The sequence below is a fragment of the Microtus oregoni genome, unplaced genomic scaffold (assembly GCF_018167655.1).
Source record: "Microtus oregoni isolate MIOR12 unplaced genomic scaffold, Mior012 000044F_ref0000062, whole genome shotgun sequence".
Taxonomy (NCBI): domain Eukaryota; kingdom Metazoa; phylum Chordata; class Mammalia; order Rodentia; family Cricetidae; genus Microtus; species Microtus oregoni.
The window spans coordinates 16,605,822-16,631,184 of record NW_024543218.1 but is presented as its reverse complement, the minus strand read 5'-3'; positions in this window follow the sequence as shown (position 1 = coordinate 16,631,184).

The following is a 25,363-nucleotide window of genomic DNA, read 5'->3' as shown; positions in this document are numbered from 1 at the left end:
AGGAGGTCCCATTTATTCAATGTTGTCCTTAATGTCTGTGCTGCTGGGGTTATACGTAGGAAGTGGTCTCCTGTGCCCATGTGTTGTAGAGTACTTCCCACTTTCTCTTCTATCAGGTTCAGTGTGTTCTGACTGATATTGAGGTCTTTAATCCATTTGGACTTGAGTTTTGTGCATGGTGATAGATATGGATCTATTTTTATTCTTCTACAGGTTGACATCCAGTTATGCCAGAAGAATTTGTTGAAGATGCTTTCTTTTTTCCATTGTATACTTTTAGCTCCTTTATCGAAAATCAGGTGTTCATAGGTTTATGGGTTAAAATCAGGGTCTTCTATTCGATTCCATTGGTCTACTTCTCTGTTTTTATGCCAATACCAAGCTGTTTTCAATAATGTAGCTCTGTAATACAGTTTGAAGTCAGGGATGGTAATGCCTCCAGATGATCCTTTATTGTATAAGATTGTTTTGGCTCTCCTGGGTTTTTTGTTTTTCCATATAAAGCTGATTATTGTCTTCTCCAGGTCTGTGAAGAATTTTGATGGGATTTTGATGGGGTTTGCATTGAATCTATAGATTGCTTTTGGTAGAATTGCCATTTTTACTATGTTGATCCTCCCAATCCAAGAGCAAGGGAGATCCTTCCATTTTCTGTTGTCCTCTTCAATTTCTTTCTTCAAAGCCTTAAAATTCTTGTCAAATAGCCACAAAGTCTAGTCTAACTTGACAGTCATTGAGAGCCTCTGCCACAGTGTTTCAGAATTGAATGTTGCGAGAGCCATCTTGTAGTCTATATTGGAGGAGGAGGATGAGATAATTACAACATCTCTATACTTTCACGAAGAAGCTTGAATGCTGGGATGTTCTACCAAGGCTATTTTCTTTAAGTCCAGTCACGTTTCAGGTGCAATATAGAAGTTCAGGCAGTAGTACATTTTGTGATACTCTTCTCAGTAGAGTTTCAAAAAAAACTACAACATTAATTTATCATACCTTAAAGAAAAGCCATCATGAAGTACATGTAGTAATGTAACATCTGAATTCTTCCAATTAATTGTGAGATTCACCAGCTTTATGGAGTTTCTAAGCTCACATTAGAATTGGAATGATCAAGAATGTATCCGCAGATTGTTTGGTCGACAAGGTCTCTTTTTAAATTAAATACTAGAGCCATATTTTTAAAGTCATGGGCACACTTATGTAACCTATGCTTGCCTCAAGATCACTATATAACTCGGAACGACCTTGCACTTGCGATCCTCCTCCCTCCATTTCCTCTAGTGCTGGAATTACATGCATATACTACCATGTCTTGCTCTATGAGGTACTGGGGAATCAACCTTGAACCTTTGTATATGATAGACAAGCACTGTATTAATTGAGCCACATCTCTAACTGTATGTGTGTGTTTTAAAGAAAAGAATTACAATCAGTTAAAAGAAAATCAAGATTCAATTCCACTCAGGACGAGCAACTTCCGAGAGTTTCCAGGACAAATGGGGTCTAGAAAGACTTGCCTCATCTAGGAAGACCAGAATTACTTTGATGGGGCTTAAGATCAGTCCCTCAGATAACTAGTTTAGACTGGGTTCATGTACTTTGTCTTCTGTTAAAAAGCAAGTGCCTTCATTAACGTGTTTATTCAATTAAGGAGAAAAATTTCATTGACTACTTACCATCAACCTTTTAAGTACTAGAAATTCTAAAAAGAAGTGAAACACCATTCTTTACATATTGAGTTCACAGCTTTGGGAGAAAGCAGGCATGTAAACAAACAAAGTAAACAGTAGGTCTGACAATAGGGTCCCACTCAGCTAATCCCTAAATTAATATCCCATGAAAGAAACTTCATCCAGACTGTTTAGGCAGGGAATTTTCATGGAAAGGATCTGAATCTGAGCCTTACAAAATTAGCTATTATGCGTTCTCTAAGAACAGGCAAAAAGACTTCTTTTCCAGAGATGTCAGAGAAAGAACCAATACTCCAGCAAGGTAATGGAAGCCGCTATTGGAATTTCATTTTTGGTAAGTGATGGACACTGGGTTTGCTAAATGGCTAAAACTCACAATTGACCTTGTTGCTTTTAAAAGATGAGAGAACCTAGAAAGATGGATAATATAAGAATTTATAGTCAGTTGTAAACAGAAGTTTTTCTCCAACCTGCCAGTTCCCAACTATTACTCAGAGGCTTAATATTACTTACAAATGTTTAGCTGATGGCCTAGGCTTATTACTAATTAGCTGTTACTTTTAAATTAACCCATTTCCATTAAACTATGTATTGCCACATGGCCATGGTTTCACCTCATTTTTTACATGTTTTGCTACCTCGGTGACTGGTTGGCATCTCCTCGACTCTGCCCTTCTTCTCCTGCATCTCTGCTAGGATTTCTTGCCAGGGTCTAACCACAGGCCAAAATAGCTTTAATACAATAACAATACTAGGAAGCTCACATTATCACAATTTACACAACTTTCTCAACTTTTATCAGTTTTATATCCTCAAGTCATGAATGCTTATGTATGATATGTAGCTTTAGCCCACAAAAAGCCATGATCTTGTGCAGGCTCATGTTACCCCTTTCACAATTTACGTAGGATTGGGAGAGAAAGGAAAAAGGCTGGAGACAGTCATGGATTAAGAGAATAATGTAAAGATAATTAAATGAGGTCCTTGAGAAAGGAATAGAGTAATAAAAAATTAAAATAAGTCATGTACAGATGGAAAATACAGAGAGAGTCTGGATTACGTGCATTGTTGTATTTTCTTTGAAGTTCTTGACTATTAAGGTGCTATCTGCTCAGAGACAATTAATTGTGGGAGCTACTAAGTTAAGTCAAAATATATATTTTAAAGGTAGCTTGAGTTTAAATTTGGGTCTAAGGATATGTTACTTTGGAAAAGAGATTCTGTGATATTTTCCAATCCAGAGGAAGATGGTTCTGTGGAGCCCATTTGTGTAGCATGCTGCAGGTGATATTGATTAGCACACATACACTGTGGATGATTGATGAAACCTGGAAACCACTAAGTTGTAATGCTCCTCAGTAGGGACAAGACAATGGCATTCAAATGTTTACTGTATAATAGCTGGTGATAAAGTCCATATCAGGTAGAATTAGCTTGTTTGGTTACTGTCTTTTCAGCCAGTACAGTATGATTAGTTTACTATCAATGTTTGCTTTGCCAACAATTTTATAGTTATAATATAAGCACAGATTTATAGTATAATAAAGATCTGTATGACTTATTGTCTAATATTTTAAAAGGCCTAAAAACTGCAAAGTTCTGATTCTGACCAAACCTAAAAATGATTTTAATAAGGAAGAAAGAGTATACCAGCAGCAACCCATGCGTGGAGCAGTGGCCATCGCTCAGAGGTAGTGAGGATGGCTTGATAACTCACACAAATTAACTTAAGAACCAGATATTTGAATATTCTTATAGTCAGTTTCATTACCTTGTTGATAATGTCTCCATCATATTTACAAGTTTTTGTCTTTGATCTTAAGAGTCCTCATTTAAAAAAAAAACACATTTTTGGTAAAGCTATTAATGAAGTAACAGAAATATAGTCTTTGCTTGAACACAGCATGTTTTTACATCTCCAGAAAATCCTGGCAAGAACAATGGAGAAAAGCCTGGATGAGAGTGCAGCCCCAGAGTTTGCATAGGAGTAGAAGAAGGTCATAAAATACACAGCTAATTGGTTCTTTAACAGCACAGTGAGACATGTTACTGAAGTAGTCCTTATTGGGCACAGTCCTAAAAAAACTGCTTTCAGTGACGTATGTAAGAATTAAGTAACATGATCCTCAAATCTGGAATCGCCAGGAAGCCAATAGGGAAAGAGTATGTATGTGGCCATGACATCAGCTGGTGAAATGAACAGCTCAGAACTCATAGTTTTAAACTGGTTCATCTCCAACTGCATAAAATTTAATGATCTCTAGAAGTTTATTTTAAACTTCATGGACCTCAAAGAAGACATGATACTGATGGTGTAAATCTGCGAAACTGCATTAGGGAATTCTGTGTGAGTGTATGTTAAGCACAGGATCTGAATGATATTCTGTCAGGAAATGGTGGGGATCTTTTCATTGTGTCCATAATAAGGAGGTTGCGAGTCATATTCCAAACTGGTTGTGCCATGTCCGGATTGATGAGGTCAGGTGCCGGCCTCAGACAGGCTGATAAAAAGTTTGACATGAGAACAAAGGGAAGAGGGAATGGTTGAGACGATGCTACAGAATCAAGTTTCTGAAACATAACTTTTTGAATGATATACATAAAAATGACTAAATTGGTTACTTGAAAAGGAAAAGGATGACCTATAACTGCATCCTACATCAGCTGTGTAGGCAGACCTTGAAAAAGGGTGAATGATGCCAAATATTGAATAAGAAGGCTAGGACTTGTAAAACATTCTGAATAAAGTTTTAAATGTTAATTTACAATGATGTAGTTTCTGTAACTGCGGTCATATCATTTGTTTAAACAAAGAATAAAGAAAATGAGCATTTTCATTTCTAAAACATTATGAGAGCTAGGATTATAACTCAGTGGTAAGTTTTTAACCTCACATGTACAAAGCCACACATTTGGTTCTCTCTGGCCTCTCCCTCCTATCCCCTTTTGTGGCCAACCCCCAATCCACTCCTCCTCCATTTCTATTAAGGAAAGACCAGGCCTCCCATGAATATTAACAAAATATGGTTTATTAAGTTTCAGTAAGTATGCACCTTCCCATATAATATACTAGCAGATATTAAACACTTCTTCACCTTTAAGGCATTCAGGGAAGAAACTGGTTGAGGAATTCTTAGCTAACTATGAAATATAACATACATATAATATACAGTCCTTTCACTCAACTTGATCCACGAACTGACATCCTTGTTACTTTTAGATAGCAAAAAGAAATAAAAATTTGCAAGACCCAACTCTGAAGCCATAATCTGTATTTCATCAAGACTCTAGAGAATTCATAAGTACATAAAATGTTGAGAACTTACTTGCTATATCTTCATATTTACACAATTAACAATTTTTAAATTATACTTTTGGATATAATACATATGACAGAGATTACCACACAAAGACAAAAAACCGAACAGCTGTGTTGGTATTTGTCCCATCATTCTCCCGTTGATACTCCTTCTATGAAAAATTTCAGGTTATGTCTAGATACCAAATGATATGAGCATGCTTATTAGGCTAAAAAACAAGGAATCCAAAACCTTAAACATCAAATCAACACAAGAAGCAGACGGAAAACATTCAGTTTTAAGTTCAGTTATAAGTCCATTTTAGAAGACGGCATGTAACATAATCAATTAGTTTGTAGCCTGTCGCTAGGCAAAAACCTGTAAACCTTCATTGGATGAGCTGTCATGTGCAACTGTAATTATTGGGAGTAATTTCTAGTTATTTTTGTGTACCCCTGGTAAATCACTAGAGAAACTTATCATGTAGTCTGCTGATGTACAGCTGTCACAAGTCATTTTCAGACGTGCTGGAATAACCACAGACCAGCACTGTCGAAGAAAGTAGTCAGTCTTAGAATTTGACAGTAGATCACTGTCGTTGGTTCATGTGAATATTTATCTCAGGATGTGTACTCTAGAACACTTAACTTAAATGCAAACTTCCTTTGAAATTTATACCAACAACTGGTAATGAAATGTCAGAGAAAATAGAGGATGTTGCTGGGTTTGGGATCTGAGATTGGAACCTTTCTTTCCATGATGTTATTCGAGCTGTTTTTTATTAAGTGTTACAGTATATTTTGTTCAGTCTCACCCAGAAAGTCATCAATCCTCCCCTTAGCATCTAAGCTGCCTGGAAGTGCAGTTCAGGCACATTCCTAAACCTTTAGAAACTCTGACCGAATTCTTTTTCGTTTTGTCATGATCTCTACACAAGCATGCTGATCACTGTCACAATGAAGATTCTCAGAAGGTCCCTCCTGGATTCAGAGACACATTCTGCACAACGTGAGATCATTTAATAAAAACAGCAATGCTTGAATGTGGAGCTCATTTCTACTCCTCCACCACCCACAAGTCTTGCTTACCCACTTTTCTCTCCCTCAATGTTCTTTGACTTCTGTTTTTGTTTTTTTTTTCCCCCAAACAATCAATGTTGATGGGTCAATAGAAACTGAGTATTTTATTTTAGAGTTGGCAGCCTCCTAAATGTATCTCATTTCTCTAAAAATCACCAAAAATGACTAGCATTTGCTCATAATTCTATTACACTCCACACTGTTTACTAGACAATAAATTTGAATAATTTGGGCAATATGTAAGTAATTTTCAATCATCAAGTACATAAATTTTGCCCCATATTGCATATATGTTGCTATTATAAAAAAATCTGAGCTCTTTGGAAAAGATTGCCTATAATGAAAGCAATTTTCATGGAATAGTGAGGATTTTTTTCAAAGTATACTAAGACAATTTACCTTTCAGTGTGTTCTGCCTGTGCTTATGCATAGATACAACCAGCATAGAATGTGCCCACTGCCTTGGTGGGAACCATAGAGTAAGATGCAATCATCTATACGTCTATGACTTGGAACCACAAAGAAGTGAGAATGTGTTCAGTGCTGCATGATCTAGGATATATAGCGTCCTCTAGAGACCTTGTTTCATTTCCTGTTATGTTGATGAGATCTCCCTTACAGAACATTTTTCAGGATTAATTAAGAAAAAAAATCTATTAAAATGTCAATGTGATGCTTGCCTGGTTAAATGACTCAATAAAATATATATTCATTGTTATTTAGATACATTAGAAACAAAAGCATTTTTATACACTTATATCAAAACAGCTCTGCATTTTTCTATGAACGGTTTTGGTCAGTGGGTTCAAATAATAGATTATTTGATGTTTAAAAAGAGACTCCCCAAGAGAAATGGGAAGATTCCTTCCAGAAGCAGGAAAATGACCTGCTGGTATAAAATTAAGGCTTAAGATTCACATGCTTTAGTCTTCAAATGAATGACATGCTGGAAATATAAGTATATATATATATATATATATATATATATATATATATATATAACAAGTTTTATTGGACACTTGCATATATGAGTTTTATTTCTAAAATAAAATTTTATTTCTAAAATTTAGCTTTCAAAAGTTTTTTTCTTTAAAATGAGAACTTATATAAGTTTTTAATGGTTAGTGAACAGAAGGCAGACAGACACATGGACATCTAATCACTGGTAAAAAGCCCTTTCTTTCATAGCACCATGGAAGCTTAAATACCCAGCAGTTAAGTGGGCCAACAGGTAAAGACCCCATCCTCTGATCTTCAAGGCACAGCTTTTGAAGGCCAGGATTTCAGTTGGTCCCAACACAGAGGTACTTAGAATCCATGTCCAAATAATTAGTGTTTTGACTAGGTTTATTTTCCATTCTCATTCGGCCTTGGAATGATTTTGGTTTCTTTTATTATATTTTGCTTGCATCTCATGTACTTAAACAATTTGCTTTAGTTGTTCATTTTGTTTAAGCATGAAATAATGGTTGTTGGTTAAAATATTTCTTTCTGATGTCTGACTATTGTACCACTATTTTTCAGTGACTAGTTTAGGGCATAATATAAATCTAGCTAAACCTATTTTTATTCTACTTCTAATAGGTTTTGAAAGCTATGACTGATAGTATTTTCATAAAAAATAATCAGTTATTAGAGGAATTTAAATTTGGTTAGTTTTAGTTTGCTTGTTTCTTTTTCCTTGTCTTCCTCAACTTTCTCCTCCTCTTCCTTCTCCCCTTTTTCCTTCTCTTCTTCTTCTTCATTTTTGTTCTCTTGTTTTTTTTTTCAGGCCTAATTACAAGACTATGTCTTGGAGGAAGGGCTGACATCACACTTGCCACACACTAAGAATTAGAAATAAATTACTGAGGGTTAAGCAAAATACTTGACTTGGCAAAATGAGAAGCAGCTTGATTTTTAACAGTGTATGAAGTCATGGAATCTACAAGATTGTTTTTGCTATTTGTACCGAAGAATTTACTTTTGTTGAGACTCTCTAAGAGTAGACTACTACGACACTGAAGTAAAGATTACACTTGCATGGACTAGCAATGTAGCTCCTCTGAAGACTGCCTTCACAGATTGCAAAACCTTTGATGCTCAGGAGCACATTAAATGAATGTGGCCATGAGGAACTCTAAGCACTGAACTCAGAAAATGGACAGCAAGAGGTTTTTAGGTGTTTATGCTGAGGAGAGGTTGGCTATAAAATGAGACCACGTTTCAAGAAACAAAGAAAGAGAGAGATAGAGAGGGACACACACACACACACACACACACACAGAGAGAGAGAGAGAGAGAGAGAGAGAGAGAGAGAGAGAGAGAGAGAGAGAGACCAGTCCCTGTAGACCACGTTAGAATTAGAGACACTTCTAGCTCCCTTCTGTCAACTTGTCAACTCCTTCCACTTGCCCACGACCTCCTGCAATAGATCATGCAAAAGCAAAAGCAGAAAATGAATTTGCCTTTGAAATGAATGAATAATAAATTCCAAAGAAACAATGTAATTAAATTAGTTCTTTCCAGTGTATCATTTCATGTGATAAAATAACCCTTACTTTATAGACTGGTGGGAACCTCATGAGAACAACAACAACAAAAAAAAATGATTAACAATGGTCACTATAACAGCAGAATTCAAAGGAGACCAAATTGCATTTTGTTGTTTCTGTATTAACTGTGCACTCAGAGGAAATAAGTTTCAAGTAAAGGCATATTATAAAGTCCCAGATACATTGTTCTTTATCATAAAAAATGATACAGTTGTTTCAGACCTTTGGCTCTGCTTTTCATTTTAAGTTTTATTGTGTTTTAAAATGTGTCAACCACAGACAAAGCACTCACTCAATAAAGAATACTACCCTTAGAATTATCTAAGAGGGGATTGCCACACTAAGCAGTGGGCACTGCACTGTGAAGAATAACGCTGTGGAATTTGCAATCCTCCCAAAACACTTTTTTTTTCAGTGTCAGAGAAATTATAGCCGAAAAATTTTGAAATCATGTAAGTAAATTCATTGCTTAGAAAATGGAGAAGAGTTAATAAAGCACAAAGAGTTAATAAAGATGAGAAGGGCAGTGGACTGCTATAAAACAGTCACCAGCACTCAAAGGCCACCACTGACAACCATGCAGAGTATCCCAACCGTGAGTACAATACCTACAGTGATTCAGTAACTAACTTTTTCAATTAAGTAAGAAATCTAGGTTATAAAAATATAGGTTATAATATGGTGAGTTCTACTTCCAAATGAAAAGAAAAAAAAATACCTGAAATCTTTGACTTACTTTGTTCCAGCTGTAACTTATGTGTTGAATACTCACCCTGTCACTCCACAGAAATTCTATCTCATTCTTTCTGCTGAGATTCTGGTCTGTGTCTCCATTCTCTTACTAGATACTTCAACTCAAGTTTCCTGCTAAAATCATTGCTCAGCTTTTCTAAACTGTGCCTCTCTTTTCCACATGTATCCCTGATTTTTCTGATATATCCCTTTAGTTAATAGTGTCCTCATCAACTCTTTCAACTGTTTCATTCAATAAATTTTGTTAGTACTGATCTCTGTATGTTGGCTCAGCACACAGACACTGACTGAACCCAAATGCAATAGGTCTTTATATGAGAAATATTTCTCATATTTTATCTCTATTCTCTGCAATTCTGTCACTGACTTTATTTATTAATGACTTCAGACATCTAACTTTGCTCCAATAGCCTTGCTCCATGCTAATATATCCTTTTGATATTAGACTTGAGCAATGTGCTAAGTTATAAATCTAATGGTTAAAGTCCTCAACATGAGAAAAATCACTAGATTGTCAGCTTTATGCTTATACCTCGAATCCCTCAAAAATTCTGTGTTAAAGATAAAGCTTCCATGAACCAAGACCCATGAGTCAAATCTACTAGAATCTTTGCAAATCACAACTAGTAACATTTTGGAACAAACATAAATGAAAAAGGTAAAGTACTGTTTATAAACTATTGAGGTTTTGTAAAAGGAGACTGCACCTTGGTTTCCTGCATGCCAAGGCCCAAATAATCACACAGATACTATGTTGATTAAGACATTGTTTGGCCTGTTAGCTCAGGCTTTTTACTAACTAACTCTTACATGATGATGTTGGATGTCATTCTGTATTTGTGTTGTTTTTATTGGTTAATGAATAAAGCTGTTTAGACCAGTGGCTTAACAGAGTAAAGCCAGGCAAGAAATCTAAAAAGAGATAGAGAGAGAAAGTAGGCGGAGTCAAGGAGATGCCATGTAGCTGCCTAAGGAGAAACATGCTGCCAAAACCTTTGCGGTAAGCCAGAGCCTCATGGACATACACAGATTAATAAAAATGGGTTGATTTAAGATATAAGAGCTAGGTAGGAATACACCTAAGCTATTGGCCAAACAGTGTTATAATTAATATAGTTTCTGTGTGATTATCCAGGTCTGGATGACTGGGAAACAAGACTGCAGTATTAGTCTACAAGGTCTTTCTGATATGTTTTTCCCACTCTACACTGTCACTTTAAAGATAGCTGAATAGAATTTTCCTCTCACAGACACCAAGACTTGCAGGTCATCATCTGGTTTCCCCTATGCTTCCCCATCATTCGTGTCCCAAGCCTGTTTTTGATGAATCTTTTTATATTTCTTCTCCAGACCCTTTGACATTCTTGGAAAACTACAACTTATTCTCCAAACCTCATTCAAATATTACTATCATGATAGACTCCTAGTGTTTCCAGGATTCTTTTGTTTTAAACTTCGTGTTTGTATGTATATGTGTGTGTATGTGCATGTCTGCTGTACACACACACCATGGTTCACATGTGGATGTCAGGGGACAATCTCTACCTTAAGTGAAACATATTTCTTGTTGGTCACCATCATATATGTCAAGATAACTGCCCAATGATCTTCCAAGAATTTTCTAGGCACCGTCTCCAACTCCCCGTAGGAACCCTGGGATAACAGCTGTACACTGGTGGACCAGCATACAATGGGTTTTTAGATCTGACCTCTACTCTTCATGCTTGCCTGGTACATGCCTTACCCATTGAGCAATCTCTCTAGACCCTGCTTTCCAGATTCTGATAATACATTCACATCACCAATTATCTTATGAGTATGCAGTCATTTTATAGGCTAATTCTTAAGTAAACATAAAATTCATATTATGAGTTCATACAGAGACTGTGCCCAGCAGTTTTCTTTTAATGAATTTAATTAAATGAATAAAGAAATTAAGTTCTAAGACCAGGCATTCATAACTAAATAAAATCCAGGAATTAGAGTTTCTGTGTGAAAATCATCCCCTTTTGGATAGCATAGAATCGGATAATTTCTTTTGTGCTAACATTGTTAGAAGTTTTCACATTTGTCTCTGTAAATAGCTGCTTTTTATTTCTCTTCCAGAAACAGCTGAGACTAAAATAGATTTTCCTTGCCTATTTCTACAGTTTTCAAATTCCTAAGCCTATTGAGTTTATAATGTATATTAAACATGTATATGTGCATATATATATATATATATATATATATACATATGAGAGAGAGAGAGAAAGAGAGAGAGAGAGCTTTATCAAGCACTGTACAGCAGAAAGATAAAGAAAGTAGGTCAGGTTTCTGACCTGTGAATCTTGCATAGTTGTATTTTCACACAAAGGCATTGGTAGGCATTTAAAATGTAGACACAGAAAGAGAAATGTGAAATCCCTCTCCATTTATATATTTTCTTCATTCTCAGAGGAGGTTGATTTTAACAATGTGTTATACACAAGGAAAAAAGTAGCCTAAAATTCTGCTTGTCTAGAGTTTTGTATAAAACAATTTCATATAAATACATGACTTCAGATCCAAGATGTTTTAATTTGCTGTCCCACTGAGCATCGACTAATGAATCACATGAAATACAGCTTACATTCAGAAGTTGTGACTTCTGAATATAATAGGAAATTAGTGCAAATTTAATTCTGAAATAATAGGAAATATTCAAGAATCAAAATGTAATTAGTCTTCTCATTCTGTCAGGTACGTTCATGTCATGTCATGGCAACATGTCTTTAAATCTTAAACTGCCCTTTCTTCCAGGATGGGAAGTAATAATGAGTATTATGATTGACAACTTTATAGGCTTAAGAAATGCCTTGAGAATTAATAAAGTACTCTCTCTGTCTCTCTGTCTCTCTCTCTGTCTCTCTGTCTCTCTCTCTCTGTCTCTCTCTCTCTCTCTCTCTCTCCTTGGACTGCAGCTTCCAGAGATTATGAAGATTCTGACCTTCATGGTTTTATATTTTTATGGATTTATAATAAAAACAGATTATTTTTATGATTTTATATTTTTATGGATTCATAATTAAAACAGATTTTTGTTTTGTGGCCCTGATTTAGGCTATGTCATTCACTAGCCACTTTTGGCACACCTTTTTTTCCCACTTAATATTACCCATGAGTGAAAAGCTCTCCTTGGACATGCACACACAACACCATAATGTGGTTTTTTTTCAAGTACAAAAAATCGGTCAACCACAGCTTAAGTCCTCTGAAACTGAGATCATAAAAATAGATCTGTCTTTCTTTAGTATTTTCTTGTGGGACATTTAGTCACACCGGTGAGAAAATAATTGTCTTAATCAGGATTTCTATTGCTGAGATTAAACACCGTGACCAAGGAGCTTGAGGAGTAAAAGGCCCATTTGGCGTCTGCTTTCTCACCACCGTTTATTGCTGAAAGAAATCAGATCAGGAACTCAGTGCAGGAACATGAGGCAGGAGCTGATGCAGAGGCCGTGGAGGGGTCCTGCTTACTGTCTTGTCCTCGTTGGCTTGCCTTAGCTGAACCTGGCTTTTTCTTATGGTGGGGTAATGTCCCACGAGCTTTTCTGCACAGCCCAATTCACTGATGTTGAATTGCTCATAGTTCCTTGATAAATATTGTTCGTAATTTTATTTGTTGAAGCTTATGTACTTTATAACTTCCAAAACCCTTCAGTGCATCCTCTGCACAAATAATATCTTTGTTTTTTGAAAGTGCTTTGCATTTTCATGTTTTTATTACCTTAGATATGCTTGTGGGATTTGGAGATTATGACAGTGACCAGGATCCTAAACCACAGCATTTGATTTCTAAGTATGTGTGACTTAGGAATGCATTTGCTGCAGGCATACTCACACATTTTTTATATGAGCCAAGTATTTCCCTTGGTTTAATGTAATGACAGAATTAAAAATACAGCACAGAAAAATTTGACAATGATCATATGAATATTTTTCTACACATGTTTTGTGGGGAATGAACAGAGAAATTGAAAAAGCTTCCTACTTATAATGGTATCTAGGATATAGTTTAATTTCCAGAAGTAAAAAAGCGATACATAGTGGAATAATTTCATTGTTCAGAAATACTTTAAACCAAAACATTGACTTATTCCCCCAGATTTAGCCTTCTGTTGAAATTCGGTGAAAGTTATTATCAAACATAATTTTAAAATTATTTAGGACGGCTTTCACATTAGAGTCCAAAGTCTTATAGTGCTATCTAGTGGTCACATTGAGTAAAGGTTACTAGCTTAAATTCTCTCTTACACAAAATACTTGCTTTGTATTTTGAAAATCACTAGCATTGTCTCAACGATTATCTCCAAAGAGGAGCAATCCTAAAGCCTACATTACTGGTTTATAATGGGTGCTCTATAAACTGTTTTAAATGTCATGTTTCAAGAACCAATGTGCATTATTTTGATCATGATAAAATGATGTTTAAAATGGAAATAATATGCAAAAAATTCTGCTCATAGCAATGTTCAAATAATTATTCACTTCATATTACCACAAAATTTAAAAGCACTGTTTTTCAGGGCATGATGGCACCTACCTACAGTTCCCAGAGCTCAGGAGACAGACAGGAGAGTCATGAAGCCAACCAAGTAAAAGCAAAACTCAAATGACCATGTAGTTCTTTTAAAGCATGAATCTTCTGTTCTTAAGTGGTAGAGATTTGATGTTTTCAGAAACTTCCTGGATTTTTCACTCAGTTTTATTCCTAAACTATTAGTGCTAAGAAAAATGGAGTTATATCCTAAATCAAGCAATTTTTAGGACAAAAAAAGTTCAAATAAATTCTAATGTTCAAATAAATTCCATCTTGTTATTCATCTATATTCATGTATGGTCACCTTTTAAAGGATAATGGATATCCTTTCACATGAACTACCTATAGTGGGGGAAAAAAAGTAGAGAAAAGTAACTGAGTTAGATCCAACTGGGAAAACGTGGCCTTAATTGCCTTCTATTTTGTAAGAACTATATTATATCAACCTTTGTAGAAAATATCAAAGGACAATTGGGAGGAAAATAGCACAATCCCTGAACCTGGAGCCTTTCCTCCATTTCATGCATGTGTTCAGATTTTATGATTGATGTGTCAGGTGCTGCTCCTCCTTTAGCCATCTGAAACCGGTCTCTGACTGCATACCTGTACCCACTCACAGAATGATTGTATCCTCTTAGCTCCCCTGCCAAGCCAATTTTAGAAAGACATGTAAATACTATAACATATTAGAGTTCTCAAGCAAAACATCATTTATTGGCTAATCACATAGTAATACTTATTTTTGTCTATGTCTATGTCTTTTCTGAGGTAGCATTGACATCCTATTATTGAGGTCTACAGTTAGCATGAGAGCAAAGCGTGGGAGACCTGGTTTTGCTATGTGTCCTCTCTGTTAGTGTTTTATCAGCCGTAACACAGCACTAGAGTGTGCTGGGACATGCCTGTAATTCTGGAACTGGGAAGAGTGAGACAGGAAGATCAAGCATGTTTGAAACCAGTTTAAACAATAAGCTAAAGGCCAAGCTGGGCAACAGAGTGAGAAGATCACAAAATTAAACAAAAAAAGCCACCAAGTATCCCAACATCGTTATTAATATTATTCACCAAGCTCACATTTTCAGTTAGTTTTCTCATAGTTTAAATACTGTATGTAAACAAAGCTTAAAATGTGATCTTCTAATATATGAAAATTCTATCTGTAAACTTGGATATCCTTGTCTAATACAATTGTAATTTGCTTATTAATAGGTCAGGAAATGTTATCCTTACCTGTTAAGCAATGGACTTGATTAAAATATACTTTACAAACTAAGATTCCTATACTTTGTTTTGTTTTAAAATTATGTGATGTTTTCTTTCTTATATAGATTCCAGGGAAAGCAAAGTAAAAGAGATTGCATTGCTAGATTTCTTAATCAATGAGAGAAAAGAATAAATGCAAAACGAAGTGCCTGGCACATGTTTCCATTGTAAAAGTTGCTTGGCAACAGGAACTATATACTTCCCTGGGCCTTCACCTTCATGTTTTCCTCACTCTGTTCCACTTAATCCTAAATTAGTACTCTGTGTAGGTTGGCTGACAGCAGCCCAGTGAACCTATGCACACCAAGACCTGTGCTCAGCCCGGCAGAAATGAACCCTTAACACCGCATTAAGTCAGCCATTAAGGGCACCTTGTTTCTTCCACTTCACTGCTGCTGGCAGAGATGCCCAGTACCGCAGGATCCAGGTGCATCAGCAACCTGAGAAACTGGGTGCTAAGAGACAAGGTGGTTGGCTTCCCTCCACGTCTCCAATCCTATGTGAGGGCAAAGGTCAGAAAGGAAGACACAAACAAAATGGGACAACAAGTAGAAAATAAGTATTCAAATATCATTTCCTTTGTGTTCAAATGTAATATGCTAATGTATATGTTTGCTGGGTGTGATCTCTCCATGCTGTGTGCTGTATTTCTAGCTGTGTTCATGTTGCTGTTGTTTTTTTATTGCCACCCAAAAGGTTTACAGAAACTCACAAATGAAATAGGTTAACAGTTATTGTTTTAAGCTACCTCTCCATCCCTAGATAGGGGTCTTTTTTTTATAAGTATGATAAAGCATTTGCAAAATAGTTTTCTAAGTTACAAAATAGGCAGTTTTGAAGAGTAGAGTGTTCCCATGGTGCATGGAAGAGAATAGGCTACAAAAAATAATGAAGATTTTAAAGAATATTTCTTCAAGTCATGGACTGGTAAGTGTTCACCACATCATTCTTCTACTTAGACATTTTCAATAAGCGTTCCTTGATGTTTGCACCCATAGCTAATGCTGATAAATACACAGCGAAGGAGAGCCGTAGATCACTTTTCAAATAAACTCAAAGGGGTCCAATGATGAACTGAACGTCAAGCAGCCTGTGAATCAGATTAAGGCAAAGTTGTGTACTCTATGGCAGGTGACTGTAGAACATGATGGGCTTTCTTTTCTACAGAACTAGTTTCAGGACAGTCATAGCTGTTACACAGAGAAACCCTATGTAGAAAAGCCAACTAAACAAACAAACAAAAACAGAATATCGGTGTAACACTACTGTTAAAAGGAACGCTCTGAGAGCAATTAAATTCAGAAGAGTTTAAACAAAGCAAACACACACACACACATACACACAACCAAACAATATGCAAGTCCAGGGCCTCTGGGTTCTTTGGGTTCTCAGCAGCCAAGTGCATAGTTTGGACTTGGCCAGAAGCTGGGGAAGCAAGGCAAAGGAAACTTCAGCATGGTTTAGTCATATGGTCACAGCTTAATGAATCAGTTTACTTCAGAGCCTCCTGGAAAGCAGCAAGGCTACTGTAAGCACATTCTGGCCATGTCTGCTGTTCAGCCCTGTGCAGGTACCCAGAAAGCCATAGTTTTATTTAACACTAGAATAGTTGGGTGAATGATATTAATGTAGTGGGCATTATTTAGTCTGCATCATTAAGGTTCTTATTAAGTCTTTATGAATATGTAGTTAGAATAATTTGCACTGAGATTAATCTGTGTTTGACTCATTTCCTAGATGTTTCTATTCCCCACAATCCCTGGTTTACTTTTCTTATTGAATAAAGACTTTCAAAATGTTGTGTTCAACTTTTCTTCTGTGAAGAACAGCAAATAACTTTTGCTTTTAGAAAAGGGTGATCAAAAATTCAGTCCCTCTCACACTGAAAAGGAATTCCATACATGAATATGGGAATGCAGATTTTTCTCCCTCTGGAATTAGATGAATCTGGCAAATGGGTGTGTTTGTCGAAATTAGATTTAGTGCTCAAACGTTAAAGAATGATCACAGGAAAACTAAAAGCTGATGCTGGCAGTATCTCCATGAGCAGTCTTCAAGGTGAAAGTTTACTCCTGACCGGCAGCAACACCCGAATGCTTTCACCTGAGACCTTCTTACAGTGAAAACTCAGTAATTAGTGCTCTGATGAGTCCTAGATGGTTCTGAGGTGCCTGCCTGCTGAGAATCGCTCCTTTGTATAGACAGAGCGGAGAACTCTTGATTCCTTGATGGAGATACGCTGTTGTGCGGCAGGTTAGACTCGTCTTTAGCAGACGCTCAGAATTCGAACTCATGTCAAATCCATTCTGAACCTTTCGGATTCTCTGGAGCAAGCGTGTTGTTGGTGGGTTTAAAGACTTGCCCCTGTAATCACTCAGGTAACCCAGGCCATAGATTCAAGGAAATGGTGGAAGGAAATTTATTTATTCAGTCCAAATGTCATTGTTTCAGCAACAGCCAAGATAGGAATACTAGTATTCTGGGGGACTGTAGGACTTTCCATGCGATCTAACATTGGCCTCTCTATCCTTGTGATAATCTATTGAAAACCATCAGAGGAAACAGCGCAGCACAGAAGAGAAGGAAACTTTCCTGCTCGGGACTAAAAAGTACTGTCGCCAGTGAGAGTGGCCAGTTTCCAAGACACCATTGTGGAGGAAAACACTCTTGGGGTGAGAGACCAGGAGACCGTAGTGTGGGCCACATTCTTGAAGAGGTGAGCGTGTACAATGGCCAGGGGGACAGCTCTGCCAGCCTTCATTTCTAGGGGGATTTTATGAAACTGTTTATTAACCTCTCTAGAACAGACAGCTTTCTTGACGGTTATTTTCTTTCTGCCCAGGTGGTATTCAGGGCCATTTATACTGACTTGATGTGGAATTTCCCTCTGTATGCTGTTATTGCCATTAATGAATAAAGAAACTGCTTAGGACCTATAGCGGAGCAAAACTTAGCTAGGCTGGAAAACTAAACTGAATGCTGGGTGGAAGAAGGCAGAATCAGAGAGAAGCTATGGATCCCGGCTGGAGACAGACATGCTGAAACCTTGCTGGTAAGGCCATGACCTCTTGGAGATGCACAGATGAATGGAGATGGTTAAATTAATATGTAAGAGTTAGCCAATAAGAAGCTAGAGCTAATGGGCCAAGCAGTGAAATAAATAATACAGTTTCTGTGTTAATATTTCGGTTCTGGGTGGCTGGGAACCAACAAGCGGCCTCCTTACTGCACTGTCTCGAAAACAACAACAACAACAACAACAACAAATTATTAAGTGAAAAAAATGTAACCTTGTGAGTGTGCACTGCAACACAAGAAAGTATGAGAGCAGAAAATTGGTTCTAGGTTCCACTCAGAAGAAGAAGTTGGACATTGTTGTAGGAGCGGGCTGCGTCCCACCACCCGGCTAGCTTTACCCGAAATAATTACACGGAAACTGTATTCTTTTAAACACTGCCTGGCCCATTAGTTCCAGCCTCTTATTGGCTAACTCTCACATCTCATTAACCCATTTTTAATATTCTGTGTAGCCCCACGAGGTTGTGGCTTACCAGGAAAGATCTTAACCTGCATCTGTGTAGGGTGGGAGAATCATGGTGACTGCCTGACTCGGCTTCTTTCTCCCAGCATTCTGTTTGGTCTACTCCACCTACCTAATTTTCTGTCCTATTAAAGGCAAAGGCAGTTTCTTTATTAACCAATAGACATATGACCCTCCTCCGTCGGGACACGGCATATCTTACACATGAGCAGTAGATGATTCTCTTTTCAAGTAGCTCATCAACTAATAAGGCATGCAACGCATCCCTGTATGTAGAGGAACCTTCAAGGGCCATCAGAATTTGTTTAGCATGCAGGGAAGAATTGTCTATAGCTCTCACTTCTGAGGACCCTCTGATTTAAGTCTGCCTTACACTTCTGCACATGGTAGCTGGCTCAGAGCACCACACCGTGTTTCCTAACCAGAGGTGTGCAAAGTGCGTTAAAGGAAGTTCCATTGAGCTCCTTCCTCTCTGATATAAAATGCCAACTTTGTCTCCATTTGCCCATTTGTATATCTGCTTTTCCTATTTTATTAAACCAGTTTTGACATGTTCTTAGCAGTGTCATTCATAAATTAATAGAATAAGCAGATGTTCATCTTTTTATGTCACCAGTTTGACATTAATTATAAGACTATTATATATATTATTATATATATATATTATTATATATTATTATTATATATTATTATATATTATATATATATATTATTAAGAGCATAAACTTCATTATTTCCCATATTATTTCATTCTAAATATTAATATATCTAGTAGATTGAAGTACAGGTAATATTTCTTTTATATTTTACCTATAAATGCTTTTACACTTTACCAAGGAGAACTAAAGAAGAGGTTGTTTCCAAGAAAATATCTTGATAACCACTAGGTGGCAAAAATGGCATTTGCAATATCAGATTTCAAGCAAGACCTAAACTCTGCTGAAGGCTGCTGGGACAGAATTGTTCGGCGGATTGTAATTTAATAGCATTTCCCAAATGTCCCTTCAGTTAATGAACTTGTCTGCATTTGTTTTCCAAATGCAAGTACATCTCCACAGAAACATTTTAAAGCAGAGAAGCTATGCCTACTAAATTAGACCCACCTCTTGTGAAGCCAAAACAGAGCTTCAGTTTTAATCTTTTCTACCTGATATAACACAGTAGTTAAACATGAAGATCACATGACTTTGGTCAAGTTCCTGCTAATCCATGAGAGAAACAGGTCCTCAGAAGTCAACGTAGTCATACTGCTTCCTCCTTTAAAATTAGATAATGTGGAAACAAGAACCTATTCGACCTCTATTTCCGTAATCCAGAATTCTGTAAATATTAACCTTGGACCCATCTTTTAATAGCTCTATTTTGTACTAGAAAAAAAATGCTTTCTTTGGAATGGAGATCTGGCTCATAAATGTGAGAGAAAGGGGCCCATGAAGTTCCAGGGGAAGCAGTGTGATGGATGATTGCTGTAGACAGAAAGAAGGGCTCTACAGGACAAGAGGATGCAGCTGCAAAGACTGACATAGTTTCCAGTTTTCAGCTAAAAACAAACTAGAAAAAGAAAAAGTCCATAAACTATATTTTCAGTGGAATTATGTAACGTACAACTATAAAGACATTTAAAAGCAAGAGAAAAAGACAGGAATGATATAAAAAAAAAGGACAGTAGTGATAGATCCAATAATTGTATCTAATTCTGCATAACTATCTATCTTTATTTCTTTATTTGATACTATATCTTGTATTTAATTATCATCATTATTCATTTTATTTTAATCCTGGAAAATATTTTTGTTTGTATTTCATTCATGTAACCTGACACAATTTCAATCCAAGTCCATTTTTCTCTTTTTTCCTTCCTTCCTTCCTTCATTTGTTTTTCATTTTCTGTTCTAGTTTAGTTTTATTTTTTGTTATATTGAGTAAATGATGAATACAGAGATATAGCGACACTGAAAATTTAACAGGAGATTTCACAAAATCAGATTGTGTTCTGCCCCAAGTCTCTGTCTAACCTTTATGTTTTATGTGCTGAAAGGAAAAGCTGGGCCTCATAAATGCCAGTCAGGACCCTTGCTGCAGTGCCAGGCCCTCAACTCAGTGCCCTGATGCTGTGTGCCTTCAGCCTCCCAAATACATCACTCTTTTTTTTTTTTTAAACCAATTTATTTTTGACTCACTGAATGTGTGTGCAGCACTGGCGTTCCTGCTGCTAACGGAGGCCAGAAGAGGGCATCCGATCTCTTGGCTACAAACAGTTGTGAGTCACCATGTAGACAAAGGAAATCCAAGCCCTGGTCCTCTGGAAGAACAGCCAGTGCTCTTAATTACTAAGCCATCTCCCCAGCTCTACGTGCATCATTCTTACTAGAGGATCATAGAGCATTTCATTACGTTCAGGAGCAAATGGTACTCAATATCCGTCATAAAGAAGTAATACCCTTCTATAACTTCGCAGCTTCAGACAAGCTGTGCTTCCATACAGCTTCGGAACCAGGAAGCCAGGCATGGCTGTCTTAGATAGTCGGTTGAGGGGCTCACAGAGCCGCAATCAAGCTATCTTTCTATCAGGGCTTTTTATCTATGAAAGACTGACTTCTCAGAGGAAATCTGGCTCTTATAGCTTTAGCACCTAGGACCTATACCTGCATATCTTTTCCTTTTGGTCACCCTGTTTCATCCCAGCCTCTCTAGCCATGAGTTTTCTTTCTCCCAGGTCTCCAGCATAGACAAACTACAATGTGACAGCTTCTCCAAAGACAGTAGGCGACAGAGTGGTGCAGACCATTCTGCAAGACCAGCGCTACCCTGTTATGTGCCTGGTCGCTAACATTTCACATCTCTGCTGATTTTTTTTTTTTTTTGTTAGCCGTAAGCAAACGTAATCAATTCCCGGGAGACATGAAAATGTCTGAGTCTCAAGAAGGAGGCTTCCTGGGGAGACAGCCTGAGGTCTCTTCCTACTACTTACATGATGTTAGATTTCAAACCTGGGACAAATGACCCAGGTGCCTGTTTAACTGATATCAAAGTGCATGCTAGCTGCCAAGGATGGTTTTCTTCCATCTCTCAGTCCCTACCTGTTACATTGTCCTCCTGAATGGCATACCCTGTCCCCCCTGCCTACCTGCCCCCTGCCTCCCGGCACTCCTGCCCCTTTGCCCATAACTTTTCAGGCCCGGCGCTGCTCTTCCATATGTCCACCAACAATTTTGGTTACCTGCCCTTTTTGTGCTTTTGACCTTCTGACTGCTGTACCTGGTCACCCTCTCACCCATCGCCTTTTCCCATCCTTCTCCCCTCATGGCACAGGGATGTCCCTGTGTCTGGTTCTGGCTATGCTCTCTCATATATCTGCCAGAAACTTTTTCCTCTACCATACCTAGGAGAAGTCATGCTCTTTTCTTCTTCTTCTTCTTCTTCTTCTTCTTCTTCTTCTTCTTCTTATTCTTATTCTTATTCTTATTATTATTAAATTTGCTTGGTGCCCAATCCTAGGAATGGCATAAATGAGCTCCCTTTTGGAGAACTTGGCCATTTCAAACCAAGGTGGTGATCTCTCCTAAAATATTGTTCATTTGTTTATGCAGGCTTCAGCCATTCACAGAATGTGAGCCCAGACCCTAGAGTCCAATTCTAAGTTACAGCTTCTCTCCACCTGCTTTCGCTTGTCTCTCTGGTCTCTGGGCTGCTGCATCTCCCATAGTGACCCAAGAATATGTCAACACACCACAGCGTCATGGATCATGTCTGGCCAGCTGCCTGGAATTGAAGGGTTTTTATAACAAAGACAGCCTTGCTCACTGGCTTATGTCTTGATGTAGATATTTTTCGCTAACAATAGTATGATTCTGTAGTTGTTTAAATAAGTCACATGCTTTTACTTATCCTTTGCTCTTTAGTTATTATCTGCATTATAGAAACAGATTTCCTGTGCTTGCTACAGAACAGTATTTCTCTACCTGTGGGTCACCACCCGGATGGGTGTCAAGTGACTCTTTCATGGGGGATGTCTAAGACCACCAGAAAACACAGATATTTACATTATAATTATTAACAGTAGCAAAAGTACAGTAATGAGGTAGCAACAAAAACAATTTATTGTTGTGGGTCACCACAACATGAGGAACTATATTCTAGGGTTCCAGCATCAGGAAGGTTGAGAACCAGTGATATAGAGGACCAGGATCATATAATTAATGAGATTGGTGACATTGACAAATTAATGACTTAACCATTTGTTAAAGCAACAACAAAAATCCACCTCTTTTTTCTAAGCCAATTTTGTGTTTTTTAAAAATGATTTTTCACCTGTGCTGTCTATAAATACATACATACAGAGAAAGAGAGAGAGAGAGAGAGAGAGAGAGAGAGAGAGAGAGAGAGAAACTGTCAAACACTGTACGCTAGCCTTGAAATCAAATATCTGCCTGCTTTAAACTTCTGAGTGCTGGGATTAAAGGCAGGCACCTCCACACCCAGCTTCCTATGTTTCTAAAAGCAACCTGAAATAGTAACATATTAAATACAACAAATTGACACAAAGATACAGAAAATCAGAAGACATAGAATAACTACAAGTAGTAAAATAAGTAACTCCCTGTTCTTCCAGACAGCCCCACTTTCCCCATCTCTCTTTATCCCCGTTTGGAAAAACATATCTCAGGGTAGACCTGCTACACAATCATTCCTGTACATGTGTGTAAAATAAAGCAATTACCATGACCCACCATCTCACCTTCTACAACTTAGAATACTTAATGCAATAGCACAAACATTAATTTTACATGTAAAAAAATATTACAGAAAAGTAATGATTATTTTCAAAGGGAAAGTCTACTAAGTCTGTATGTATTATTACTTAGCCAAGTAGTTTTGCCTAGAAGCAATAGAAGTAAAATCTAAATAGATGAATTATGGAAGCAGTCTCACCCTTGCAATGAATAAGGCTGTGCAGCTTCTCGAAGCTGTCTATGCGTAGGAGCATCTAAGCAAGTGTTACCTCTTTCATCAGTGAAGATCAAGCCAATCATGACATTGAAAATTAACTTCACACACTTATTAGAAGTGATGAGCCACTTCAGATCCCATATTCCTGTGATCTCAATGAGCTTTTCAGCTTTTGATTATTTCTCTTGTTCTTGAGTGATTTTCTTGTTGTTCTTAAACTAGACATGCTGATTTTCATGACTCTTGACTCTTGTCCTCTCCAAACAGAACTGCTACCTACAGCCCCATGGTTCTGAGCTGGTGACACTACCTCAGGCAGTAATGGGTGTGGTAATGTCCAATGACTTTTTCTCAAGATGGACACTTAAGATTCATATCTATTGCTGTGAAAAAAAAAATATCGTGACAAGAGCTACTGAGGAGAGAAAGAGATTAGCTCACTGACCTGGCTATAGGAACTCCAGTAGAGAGAAGGCAGAAATAAATGCATGAACCCTTCGTGTTCTGCCGACTTTCTCTACTCTCATCCAATCAGGATCTGAAAACCAGGAATGGCACTGCCAATTTTCAGGTTGGGTCTTCCCACTGCAATGCTGTGGAGTAATCCTTCTAAATACTGTGAATATTTTTTTACTCTCATTGGTTAATAAAGAAGCTGATTGGCCTATAGCAAGGCAGGACAAAGTTGGGCAGGACAATCAAACTGAGGATACTGAGATGAAGAGGGGAGGAGTTAGAGGAGTTGCCAGGAGATGCAGGGAAAAATAAGATGAGCATGCCATACTAAGAAAAGGTACCGACTCATGGCAAAACTTAGATAGCAAATATAGGTTAATTTAAGAGTAAGAGTTAGCTAGTAACAAGCCTGAGCTATCAGCATAGTATGTATTAATAATATTAAGCCTCTGAGTGATTATTAGGGAACTGGTGGGTGAGAGAGAAATGTTCCACTACACATCAGTTAAGGTAGTCAGGATGTACCCCCACAGACATGCCCGCAGGTTGTTATTATTTCGAAGCCCCTCCACTGAGACTCATCCCAGGTGATTGCAGGTTGTGTCAAGCTGATAGTTAAAGCTCATCACTAGAGTAGCCAGCCTTACTCTTTCACAGAAGTGTACACGGGGCACAAGACAGGAGCAAAGCAAGAACTGAAGGCAAAGGGCTTCACTGTGTGGAAGGTAAATAGAGATTATGATTAGGAAAAAAAATTAAATAGAAAAGGTAGAAAAGGTAAATGAGATGATGAATAAACAAGAGCTACAAGGTAGAGAAATGCAGACAGAATTCCCTTACAGTTATTTCATTGAACATGCTTGAGGCTTACATTTAAATGTCAAAAGGACAAAAGACCTTTGGGAAGGAATTGTAAAATGAGCTATAGATTGTGCATTTCTTTGTAACTTATATACTTAAAATTTTTCTCAACCAGGTGTAGTGGATCAAGCCTTTGATCCCAACACTTAGGAGGCAGAAGTGGTTCTGAACTCACACCCAGACTGGCCTATGTAGTGAGTTTCATGGCAGTCAAAGCTACATGGTGAGATCCTTTCTCAAAAAAAAAAAAATGTCTTTCTGAAGATTATTTTGACATTTGGTGTCTTTTTAACCATAATTAACATTTTATTTATTTCTATAAATGTGACAGCATTTTTAGATGTTATGTTTTTTAAGTAAAAAGAGCCTTCCCTT